This window comes from Pelodiscus sinensis, chromosome 4 (assembly GCF_049634645.1).
Source record: "Pelodiscus sinensis isolate JC-2024 chromosome 4, ASM4963464v1, whole genome shotgun sequence".
Taxonomy (NCBI): domain Eukaryota; kingdom Metazoa; phylum Chordata; order Testudines; family Trionychidae; genus Pelodiscus; species Pelodiscus sinensis.
The window spans coordinates 7,614,836-7,627,891 of record NC_134714.1 but is presented as its reverse complement, the minus strand read 5'-3'; the positions used below and the strand labels follow the sequence as shown (position 1 = coordinate 7,627,891).

Sequence of the window (13,056 nt, the reverse complement as noted above, 5' to 3'; positions counted from 1 at the left end):
CTCGAGGTCCCTTTCAGGAATAGGATTATTACCCTGTAACGCCAGTAATGCAGAGTACACGTTGCTCTGGTTACAGCAGACCCACTTCCAAGCCCCTCAGCCCTGCCCAGAGGCTGGCCACGTGTTATCATACAGGTACAACATCTTATAACGTCACAGGTAACGTGGCCACATTTTATTGGAAAGACACCAACCGGCAAACTTGGAGATTTCGAGTGACCCCTTACCAGGCACGCCTTATACAAGAGGCTACTATCGTAGTGTGCAGCGTGGGAACCCAAGGAGGAGGATCACCTGTCCCAGGTTAGGCAGGACACTTCTGAAATGCAGAGTCAAAGTTCTGGCCTGAAGGACTCTGGGACAGCATTGGTCCTGGATTCCCCACAGCGGTGGCCCATGCAGGGTAGGCCCACTGCTCAGTGAGGAGGGAGAAACAGCAACAGGGAGCTCGAAAATGGCAGAGATGCTCAATGACGTGTTTCGATCTTCACCGAGAAGTCTGAAGGAATGCCTAACAGTGAATGCTAGCGGGAAGGGGGTAGGTTTAGAGGCTAAAATAATAAAAACACCCAAACAAGTTAAAAAAAAAAATCACTTAAAAAGTTAGATGTCTGCAAGTCACCAGGGCCTGATGAAATGCATCCTAGAATATGCAAGGAGCGGATACAAGAGGTATCTGAGCCTTTAGCTATCATCTTCGGAAAATCATTGAAGACAGGAAAGATTCCAGAAGACTGGAAAAGGGCAAATCTAGTGTCCATCTATAACAGCGTTTCCCAACCAGGGTTCCGCATCCCATCATCAGAGGTTCCACAAGAAGTCATGGACTAAAATGTTTTTTCTTAAAATGTAAGCTGACATAGCTCTTTACAAATACATTTTCTTGATAATAATGTAGCAGTAATTGAACTGTGCTTCCTGCTGTCAACTTTTTCTGGCCAAGCAAATATTTTCATAGGTAGGGGTTTCTCGGGCTATGAAAAGTTTTTAGGGGTTCCTCCATGGGGAAAATGGTTGGGAATCACTGATCTATAAAAAGGGAAATAAGAACAACCCAGGAAACTACAGACCAGGCAGTTTAACTTCTGTGCCAGGAAAGATAATGGAGTAAGTAATTAAGGAATTAATCTGCAAACACCTGGAAGATAAGGTGAGAGGGAACAGACAGTATGGATTTGTAAAGAAGAAATAGTGTCAAACCAATCTCATTTGATAGGACAATGAGTCTTGTGGCTAAGGGAGAAGTGGTGGATATGGTATATCTAGATTTTAGAAAGGCATTTAATACAGTCTTGTATGACCTTATCAATAAACGAGACAAATACAACTTCGATGGGGCTACTATAAGGTGGGTGCATAACTAGCTGGATAACCGTTCTCAGAGTAGTTATTAACAGTTCACAATTCTGCTGGAAAAGTATAAGTGGGCCTCCACAGGGGTCTGTTTTGGGACTGGTTCCATTCAATATTTTCGTTAACAATTTAGATATTGGCATAGAGAGTATGCTTTAAAGTTTGCAGATGGCACCAAGCTGGGAGGGGTTGCATCTGCTTTGGAGGATAGGGTCATAATTCAAAATGATCTGGACAAATTGGAGAAATGGTCTGAGGTGAACAGGATGAAGTTTAATAAGGACAAATCCAAAGTGCTCCACTTAGGAAGGCACAATCAGTTTCACATACAGAATGGGAAGCGACCGTCTAGGAAGGGGTACTGCAAAAAGGGATCTAGGGGTTATAGTGGACCACAAGCTAAATATGAGTCAGTGTTACACTATTGCTAGGGAAAAAAAGATTCTAGGATGCATTAACAGGTGTGTTGTGAGCAAGACACGAGAAGTCATTCTGCTCTGCGCTGATTAGGCCTCAGTTGGAGTATTGTGTCCATTTCTGTGCATCACATTTCAAGAAAGAATGTGGAGAAATTGGAGAAGGTCCAGAGAAGAGCAACAAGAATGATTAAAGGTCTAGAGAACATGACCTATGAAGGAAGGCTGAAAGAATTGGGCTTGTTTAGTTTCGAAAAAAAAGACAGAGGGGACATGATAATGGTTTAAGTATCTAAAAGGGTATCCTAAGGAAGAGGGAGAAAAATTGTTCTCCTTGGCCTCTGAGGCTAGAGCAAGCAGCAATGGGCTTAAATTTCAGCAAGGGAAGTTTAGGTTTCAACATCAGGAAAAATTTCTTAACTGTCAGGTTGGTCAAACACTGGAATAAGCTAAATATGAGTCAGGGAGGAGGTGGGGAGGGTTGGATTGGAGAACGTTCTAGAATAGGCTAACGAGCTTCTGCTTAGTGTCAGAGTACAAGACTTTGTCCTGTAGACCACGTGAGTGCACCACAGAGAAGGCAGATGCCTAATCGCTTGGCTGAGGAAGGGGTAGCAAGCCAGCAGGGAGCCATTCCACCTAGCACGGATGTCGGTTGTGCTTACAACTGCAGTGAGTAATCACCACACAGCGCTGACTAATACTTCCAGAGTCTTCAAAGACTTGGGGGGAGGGGAGGACAGAGGGTGTTCAAACGTCAATGAAGCCAGCACCTACACTCCATCGACTCCTTTGAAAGATTCTAAGGGTACAGGGACCAGACAAGTCTCTGCGCGTGGAGATGCGCAAGACAAGAATAGCGCAACAAGTCCCATCTCCCAATTCAGTCAAGAGCCCTGGTTTAAAATGGAAGTTAACGGGCAACACCTTCAGACACACAGCTAGCACGTACACTGGCTGGTATTTGCATGCAGGCTGTATGGGTTTGTACAGAGAGTCACTTTCATTATTCATACACTGAAGCAGTGTGAGGAGAACACCCGACTGTAGTTTTTGGAGAGCACTGGCTGTTACACATACATACCCTTGTGAGCACCGATTGTGTCAGAACCCTTCCCTGCTAGACTAACGCAGTCACAGTCATACGGTCTTAAGATTTCCGAAGCCAAAGTGGCAAGTTCGATGGGTTAGCGCAGCTCTACAGAAAGCATGGTGAGGTTCTGCTGCATGACTAGGAGTAAAAGAACGGTCCCATTCTAACAGTAAGGTCGTTGACCAAGTGCAGATGCTCAATTCCACCCACAGCTGCAGAAAGTGCCACTGAACGGCTAAGCTCCCATGTCATGGGTGTGCTGTGGAGGTTGAGTCAGCTGTGAACTGCTGACTAACAGTGCAACTTCCTGACCAGACATCACCCCATGTCTGAGCCCTGCAGCAACTAATTTGTTTTATAAGAGGCATGGGAATACTGGGCTCCAGTAACTATGGACTGTCTGCAAATCAGAACTGGAAGGAACCTCAAGAGGTTATCAAGTCTAGTCCCCTGCCCTCATGGCAAGACTATTACCTCTAGACCATCCCTGCCAGGTGTTGGCCTCACCTGTTCTTAAGTCTCCAATGATGGGGATTCCACAACCTCCCTAGGCAATTTATCCCAGTGCTTAACCACCCTGAGAGGTAGGATGTTTTTCCTTAATGTGCACCCTAAACTGCCCTTCTTGTGATTTAAATCCATTGCTTCTTGTCCTATTTTCAGAGGTTTGGACAAAACTCCTCCTTGTAGGAACCTTTTAGATACTTGAAAGTTATGTTCCTTCTCAGTCATCTTTTCCAGACTTAACCCCAATTCTTCCCATCTTCCCTCATTAGGTCTAGATTAAGGGTTGTCAGGCATCATTGCTCCATGATCCCCTTCTACAAATGAGTTACTATATGACCCCAAGATGGGATACCAAAGCCTGATCCCCTTCACCCAGGACAGTGGGCAAAAGCCCAAAGGTTTCAGCCCCAGGCAGGGAGCTTGTAACCTGAACCCCTCTACCCAAGGCAGAAGCCCCTCAACTTCAGCCCTGGGTCCCCCAAGTCAGCCCCAGAGACCCTATTAAAATTAGGTCATGAGCCACTTCAAGGACCACTGTTCTAACCCTTCCTTTTCGTTGCTCTTTTTGGACGGTCTCCAAATTATCCACATCTTTCCTGAAGTGTGGTGGGTGAAAACTGGACACAATACTCCAGCTGAGGCCTAATCAGTGCCAAGCAGAGCAGAAGGACTTCATGTCCTGCTCATGCATCACAGAATTATGCTTTTTTGCAACCGTGTTGACTGTTTAGTTTGTGATCCACTACGACCTCAAGAGCCCCCTTCTGCAGGGCTCTGAAAAAGTCGTTCCTTCTTAAGTGGCATACTCTGCATTTGTCCTTATTGCACTGCAATCTATTTACCATTTCTGCAGACAATGCTGAATTTTAATCCTGTCCTCCAAAGTTCATGCAATCCCCTCCCAATTTGGTATCTTCTACAAACTTGGTTTACTCTACCATTATCTAAATTACCGATGAAGATCTTGAACAGAATTGGGCCCAGAACTAATCTTTGCAGTTCCCCACTCGTTATGCCCTTCCAGCAGGACTAGGGACTCCACTGTGCACCCAGCTAGAGACTAGCTTAGATCACCCACACAAAGCTCAAGTTTTGACAGACTAGAAATTCTTCCTCCCAATCCACATGGAGGTATTCTACCATGGCATCAACAGTGCAAGGGTTGCTTCCATATTCCTCCAAGCCATGACTATTGCCAGCAGATTAGAAGGCCAGAAGTGTCCCTCTCAAAGCTACAATGCTGGAGATTTTCTGGGGTTTAAGGCTTTGAGAACACCAAGAAGAGTCAACTGGAGAAGTCCTTGGCTTGTGGTGTTTGTATCTTGGACACCTGTGTGCCAACCAATACATTTATATCATCCCAAGTGACTATTCTGCAAGGCACAAGGCAGCAGCGCTCAGACCCAGCTTTTACGAGATTAAGGAGGCTCAGAGTCCCTGGCCTATATGTTCTTCCGCTACACTAAAATCCTCCGCATCCCAGGGAGCCATTGGTGAGAGGTAAGTGTCTTGTTCATCTTGAGCTAGCTTAGAACTTAACTGGCTGTACTAGGCAGCAGGCTCCCTCTTCACGACTTTAAAAAACCTTAAACAAATGGTCCTGTAGCACCTTGGAGACTAACAACCAAAAAACTCCAGCCATCTGAAGTGGGCTGTGCCCACAAAAGCTCATGATACTATTGACATGTTTTGTTAGTCTATAAAGTGCTACCAGACCATTTGTTGTGGGTTTTTTAAAAATTTGTATTTAGAGAGACACTCATGAGTGTCTTCCTGGGCACAACCCACTTCTTTAGTTGACAAATACACCCCTCTCCATGACTGTTAGGCATGGATGCACCATTAAAGCCTTCTTGGAAAGAGTAGCCAGAACACCCCAAAGATCTGAGATCTTGCACAGCTGTTGCCATGAGAAGTCCAGGATGATCACACAGGACTGGCACTTAAAATGGGTAGCCCTTCCTGAAACTGTTTAGTGAGGGAGAAGTGCTGACAGGAGAGACTTGGACAAACAGCCTCATGTGTTACATTTAACCTCCTTGATGCCAATTCTAACAATTCAGGTGGACAATAGCTTACTTCTCCTAGAAGCTTTATAGTATTTGCAGACCCTTGATTGGTTAGCAACAAGACTGCAAACTCAGGAAGGAAGTGACATTTGAAAGGATCTTAGAGTTGCTGATAACTGAAGTCCTAACATGGAAGTTGACCTGCCAGTTTTTGGCCACTTCCCCTTACCAAGGGAAATATTCTGTGCCAAACTGGATTTGTCGAGTCTTTGGAAGATGGATTCTCAGACATTAAAGGATTGAGACAGTCTTGTGCAAGAGGTCAGACATTGGGTGGCTGATGGTCTGGCCAGTACTCTCGTAATAGGGGTTAGAGGTTAACCTCTGGCAGTTACTGCTACCCTCAAGTCATGGGAGATTGCGAGTTAGAAAGAATCCCCCATTTACACTTGTTTAAACCTGCAAGTGGCCCTGTGCAACATGCTGCAGAAAAAAGCAAGAGAAAAACAAAAATCCAGGGTCCCTGCCAATCTGGGAAAATTCCTTCCCAACTCCCAACACGGCAGCCAGTTTGACCTTGGAGTATTGGAGCAAGACTCACCGGGCAGATGCTACAGAGATTTTTCCCATGTAACACAGTCTTCCCCATCTAGTGTCCTGTCTCCAGCAGTTGAGGATTATTGCTACTGGCAACAGCCAATGGGCCGTGTGCTATCGTAGGCAGTGCCACCGTAAACATACCAAAGCTCAGTCTTCAAGCAAATTAGGCTTTTGGCCAACCCTTCTCTCCTTGGAAGGCTCTTCCAGAACTTCACTGCTCCAATATTAGTCTCAAAAGTAAGTGAAAGTTTCTAAGTTTGCTGATGGGCTGTTTATACCCTTTGTCCTTGTGTTCATACAGGTGCTTAATGTCAATAACTCCGCTCCCCATTGTATTTAAGGAGAACAATTGTATCTCCAAGACTTTTTGGCTCAAGAAGCCAACCTGAGTCCTCCTAATCCATTCCTCTGATCATCCTAGTAGCTATTCTCTGCACCCCTTCTTGTTTGAATTCAGCTTTAAGACAACCAGAATGACACATGGGATCCCGGGGGGGGGGGGGGGGAAAGAAGAGAGGAGATCAACAGCCCCTAGTCTAACACTTCCCAGTCTCTACTGGAAATACCCAGTCTGAGGCATCCTATGAAAAGCAAATGCAGTCCTATCTACCCCATATTGATGGGTCATAGTCATCCTGTGGTCAGCCACTACAGTGAGATCTTTTCTACCACTAACTGAGCAAAAATTGCTGTTAGCTCCTAGATGTATGACCTTGCACTATCACTCCCATTTATAATGTCAGCCAGATCTTGTTGGATATTCCAGTTAGGGATGTAAGCAACTAGTCGACTATCCAATAAGCATAAGCTTATTGGATAGTCAACTAGTGAGGACTAGTTGCTTCCTCTACCTTCCTGCCTTATCAGCACCAGATTCCATCTTCCTTTCCAAGTGCAGACTAATTGTTCTTATCAGCCTCTTGTAACTAGTCTTTGAAATGCTACTAGACTAATCATTGAGGTTCTCCTGTTATGCTTCAGAGGGATAGCAGAGTCTGTATCTACTCACTGCCTGTTTTTCTTCCTTCCCTTCCATTCCCCCCCCCCCCCCCATTTATTCTTGGATCTGAACTTCCAACACTCCGGTCATCTGAAGAAGTGGGTTGTGCCCATGAAAGCTCACGATACTATTGACATGTTGTGTTAGTCTTTAAAGTGCTACTAGACTATTTGTTGTTTTACATTTTTCTTGTTACAGACTAACTCAGCAACCCCTCTAAAACATTTTGATATGCTCGTGTCATTAAGGCCTGTCCCCACTCAAGGTTTAGGTCCACACAGCTACATTGGTTAGAATATGAACTCCACAAGGCAGCTACGTCAGGCTAACTTTGGAGCAGAGATGCAGCTAGGTTGATGGAAGACAACCTTGCTACCATTATTTGAGGAGGTTCCCACTGCAACAGAAAGACCCCTTCCCTAGGCACAGGCTGCCTCAGTACCACAGAATTATGCAAGCCTAGCTGTGCTGCTAGAGTTTGTGTTGGGTATGCCTGTGCTAAAAATAAAATTAAAAAAAATCCCATACGCTTCATGCCATAGGCTCCTCTGAGACTATGCCCAGAGGTGCCCGATTTGTGCAATCCTTCGAGAACAGAAACGGTGGCAGGTTAGTTCCTTCCCTCCCAGAACAGAGCCCTGACCACCACACCCGGCTACTTAAAAGTCACCAGGGTTCACCAGCGTGCACCCTCCATTCCCAGCACAGAAGAGTGGCAGCACGTTTGCTACGTCCCATGGTGGTGGGCACGGCCCATTTCTGCAGACTCCTTAGCGGGTGAATGGGGCAGTTTTCTTGTGGTACAGGATTTGTTGGTTTAAAATGAAGTGGTCCTGAGAGCCATGCTGTGGAGGAAACAGAGCTGCTCGTGAAACAGGAGAGCCAGATGAGGAAGGAGGAGTGTGGCGCATCTTGTAAGCTCACCGATTAGTGACCGAACTGTTCAGTTCGCTAGCTAGCTTAAGCTAAATACAGGACTCTGTAGCACTTTAAAGACTAACAAGATGGTTTATTAGATGATGAGCTTTCGTGGGCCAGACCCACTTCCTGAGATCAAATAGATCAAACATCATCTAATAAACCATCTTGTTAGTCTTTAAAGTGCTACAGAGTCCTGTATTTAGCTTCAGCTACCCCAGACTAACACGGCTACATTTCTATCACTATTCTGCTAGCTAGCTTAGACATTTGTGGGGGCAGAAGGATTTCCCAGGCTAAGCATGGCTTCCATTCATGTCTGCTCCAGTGTAATTAAAGTCAGGGAAGCTGTCTCATCAGTTGCAGCCTTAAAAAGGGAAACCCAGACAGGTGGGAGGCCATGGAGGAGTCTACTTTAGGGAGGCAGCCTGCCATAGGAGCATTAGGGCTGTGCCTTCCAGGAGACCAGAGTCGTACTGATATACATGGTGGGAGTGATGAGGAAGCAATATATTCCAGCAGGCTCGTGGGAAGGGAAGCACGAGGCTGAAGTTACCCATAAGAGGCCCTTCAAGGAAGGGGTGTGACTGCCAGAAGACTTCTTTCAGAGCTAAGCTACTTGGAAGATACCAAGATATCCACGGGCTGTAATCAAGCTATTTTAGATCTCGCCCTTCAGTGTCCAAGCTAATGCTTGGACTTATAATTTGGAGATGCACCTCTTAGGAGGTCTGATGGGGGAAGGAGGGAGAGAAAGGTCAATTGGAGACAAACTGCTGTATCGGTCATAATGGGAGAAGCAAGACCTCAGAATAAGCTTGATCAAGTTAAGATGAAAGCATAACCTACTTTAACAAGCAGAGGCTGGGTAAAGAGAGATGCAAGTGATGTATCCAACTGCTCACACACAGCATCTAAACTTGTCGATAGTGAGCAACAGAAGGAAAACCACAACTGCTACAGCTAAAATCAGCACATCTGACTCCCAAGACTGAAAATGAGCATTGACAAGTTATAGCAGGGCTGGAAGCCCAGAGAAAATCCCAACCAGTTTCTGCTCAACCCATCGCTGGACTGTGGGAAGCGGTGGTTGTGTTTCAAACAGGTAGTTAAGTACAGAAATAATGCAGTTTGTCAGTAGGTGTGTGTGTGAATTAGAGGCCCAGAACAGCTCATCTTCACACGCCAGCACAATTTCACGCTTGAGTTGTTTGAGGTAAAGGATGCGTTTGATACACCAGGCCAGGTGTGAACTATAGTGATAGGAGACAAAAGCATGAAGAAAAATAAAAGCTACTTTCTGGACATTCCTAGAGGCCTTGATTATACAATCCTCTCCACGAACACTGTGCAAGACAACCAACAGGTGGCCCTGCTTTGAAAGAGGTACTTACCCTCAGCTTGCAAGTCAGTATGGTAGTTAGGATTGTAGCTGTAGTACACCATGCTGCAAAGATGTGCCCGGGGTACACAACATTCAGTACCACACACTGGCAGAGCATCAAGAACTGAAGGACGGTGTTTGCTAATTGAAGTGTCACCCTTGAGCAAGTTGCAATTTACACAAGACACATTGTGTAAATTATGTAGAACATGATTTGTTGGACAAAAGTCAGTTTATGTAAGAGAAATCCCATTTTACTAATCTGTTAGAGTTCTTTGAAGAGGTTAACAAACATGCGGACAAGGGGGATCCAGTAGATATAGTATACTTGGATTTTCAGAAAGCCTTTGACAAGGTCCCTCACCAAAGGCTCTTGTGTAAATTACATGGCCATGGGATAAGAGGGAAGGTCCTTTCTTGGATTGAGAACTGGCTAAAAGACAGGAAACAAAGGGTAGGAATAAATGGTAAATTTTCAGATTGGAGAGGGGTAACTAGTAGTGTACCCCAAGGGTCAGTCCTGGGACCAATCCTTTTCAACTTATTCATAAATGATCTGGAGAAAGGGGTAAGCAGTGAGGTGGCAAAATTTGCGGATGATACCAAACTGTTTAGGATAGTGAAGACAGAAGCAGACTGTGAGGGACTCCAAGAAGATCTCACCAAACTGAGTGATTGGGCAACAAAATGGCAAATGAAATTTAATGTGGATAAATGTAAAGTAATGCACATTGGAAAAAATAACCCCAACAATATGTACAGTATGATGGGGGCTAATCTGGCTATGACAAATCAGGAAAGATCTTGGAGTGATCGTGGACAGTTCTCTGAAAACTTCCATACAGTGTGTAGCGGCAGTCAAAAAGGCAAATAGGATGCTAGGAATTATTAGGAAAGGGATAGAAAATAAGACCCAGAATATCTTACTGCCCCTGTATAAAACTATGGAACGCCCACATCTTGAATACTGTGTACAGATGTGGTCTCCTCACCTCAAAAAAGATATTTTGGCCTTGGAAAGGGTTCAGAAAAGGGCAACTAAAATGATTAGGGGTTTGGAACGGGTCCCATATGAGGAGAGATTAAAGCGACTGGGACTTTTCAGTTTAGAAAAGAGGAGACTGAGGGGGGATATGATAGAGGTCTATAAAATCATGAGTGGTGTGGAGAGGGCCGATAAAGTTATTTATTAGTTCCCTAAATAGAAGAAATAGAGGACACCAGATGAAATTAATGGGCAACAGGTTTAAAACTAATAAAAGAAAGTTCTTCTTCACACAGCGTGTAGTCAACCTGTGGAACTCCTTGCCAGAGGAGGCTGTGAAGGCTAGGACTGTAACAGAGTTTAAAGAGAAGCTAGATAATTTCATGGAGGTTAGGTCCATAAAAAGCTATTAGCCAGGGGATAAAATGGTGTCCTTGGCCTCTGTTTGTCAGAGGCTGGAGAGAGATGGCAGGAGATAAATCGCTTGACCATTGTCCTCGGTTCACCCTCTCTGGGGCACCTGGTGTTGGCCACTGTCGGCAGACAGGCTACTGGGCTAGATGGACCTTTGGTCTGACCCAGTACGGCTGTTCTTATGTACATTGTCAATGCAAGTGCTGCACTATGGAGAGTTTAAGATTGAAGTGGGCCCCCTTGTTTCAGTTTAAAAGTGCCCTGTGTCACCTTAGGTAGGTCATCAGGTAAATTAAGGCCATTCCTTAGCAATTGGCTAACAATACCGGGCACTTGTGTGTCACCACAAAGGGGTTGCTCCAGTCTAGGCTAGCTAGTTTTAGCTAGAGAGCTCTCAGGCTCAAAAATGCTCAGCTTTTTTTTTTTTTGGGGGGGGGGGGGGGGAAGAGGGAGGAGGAGGAGAATAAGGGTGTTGATGAATGAAGGGCTTTAGACATACCAGGCACTTCCTACCCCTGCCATCTCAAACTCCATGGACCCGATCCTCCTCCACGTGTGGTTGCTTGCACTTTCACGAGCGAATGCTGTCATTCTGACTCACGAGGATTTTACACTCGCTCTGCACCAGAGCAGTGGTTTTCGATCTGGGGTCCAAGGGCAACGGGGGTGGGGGTCTGCAGACCACATGCATGATTTCCAAAGAGGTCTGCCAATGAAGATGACCGCTGCATAGAACAGTCCCGTCCATAGGATGAATCAGAGACAGGGAAGCAGCTACAAGCCCTGCATTCTGGGGTCCCAACAGCAGCTGCCCCAAGGGACTGGGGAATTACAGGGGCCACCTCTCCCCCATGGGTGATGGGAGCCAGAGCAGTGCAGCAGCCAGCTCTGCCCTGCTGCGCTGTTGTCTCCCAGACCACTACATGCCGCTTCTCAGCGGTAGCGGGAAGCTAAGTGCCCCCATTGCAGGACACACTGGTTCCTGCAGCCCATGGAGAAGTGAGGCGCAGCAGGCCAGGAGGGTAGTGGAGTGGAGCAAAATACTGGGCTACTTCAGCTCCCCTGCTGCTGCCACACCAGGCCCATGATCCCCTGGGTCGCACTGCTTGGGGAGAGTGGGCAACACAGAGCATGGACAGGGCCTGCTACGGGGAGGGAGGGGGGTGGGTTGCCCTAGGACCTGCACCTTTGGGCACTGGGGGGGGGGGTGTCCCAGGACCTGTACATCCCCCCCCCCCCCCCCATTGGGACAGCCTTGCCCTTGCACTAGTACATGTGGCTGCACAGACCAGTTCAAGATCAGGCCCTGTAAGCGTGCCTACAGTTCGCCTATTTGCTAAAAGCTATCCTGGATTCCCTGCTCCTCAGCTGGAATTCCATAGCTGCTGGAGTTCAGATTCAGATCAGTCTGGAAGCTAGAAGGAAGCAGGAAGCCTTCCCTCCACCCCCTCACCTCCAAGTCAGTTCTCCTTGCAGGAAAAAAAAAAAAAAAAAAAGCTGGCCCTTCCGTTTCTCGCAGTCATTGGAGATATTTTGCAATTTCAGAAGCAGCGCTAACTCTGCACGTAAGGATCTTTTTAAGCTCTGAAGAAAGCCGGATGCACATAACACACTGCAGCACGCAAGTCATTTACAAGAGTAACACAAAAAAGATATCCAGGCTGCAAGACTTATCAATAAGTGCTTAATGTCCCACCTTCACTTTGACTTTTGGGGGGCTATGTTGAACACTTATGGGTAGATCAACTTGAAACTGGCAGAGACAGCAGCGGTAAAACAACCAATATTGCTTATGAACCTATTTTGTTACCCTGGGTGTTTATGACTTGGACCATTTTTTTAAAAAATTGAGAGTGTCACCAGTGTTCAGGTGGGGTGTTTTTTGGGGGAGGAGGAGGGGAATGTCGAAGAAACGGTGCAGCTCAGCAGCTCGTCTTGTGCATTATCATGTGAACGCCAGTGTCCTGGGGAAAATGAAGTCATAATTCCCCTGTGACCGAGCAATTTCCCTCGGCTGGAGATTCCTTTGTGCGCCTTGGAACAGCTGAGAGCTGCAGAGTCAGGCACAGCAAGGGGGACAATGAAACCCAGCCAGGAGCAAAGTACTGCCCGATGGACCAAGCAAGTCACCCACTCGCATCGATGCGCAGGGAGAGCGGTTCCGAGGCTGGAGCCGGGATCCAAACTGGGGGCATTAGAGAGGGTGGGAGAGGGTGGGTGACCCCCCCCAAAAAAAAGCTCTAATAAAAGGGAGAGGAGCCAGAGCCAAGTGACAACCCGACACAAGCCAGCATCCCCATCAGTCCTGGCCCCTCTGGCCTGGGGGCTGAGCCTAGGTCAGCGAGAGAGCCCTGCAGCCCCAGATGCAGGAGAAACA

General features: G+C 46.5%; 1 protein-coding gene across 1 annotated transcript in view; it reads right to left on the bottom strand.

Annotated features, from left to right (window-relative positions):
- The window catches only part of GPR137C (G protein-coupled receptor 137C), a 30,757-nt gene that overhangs the window by 16,876 nt on the left and 825 nt on the right, over positions 1-13,056 (bottom strand). The gene's annotated exons all lie outside the window — the stretch shown is intronic.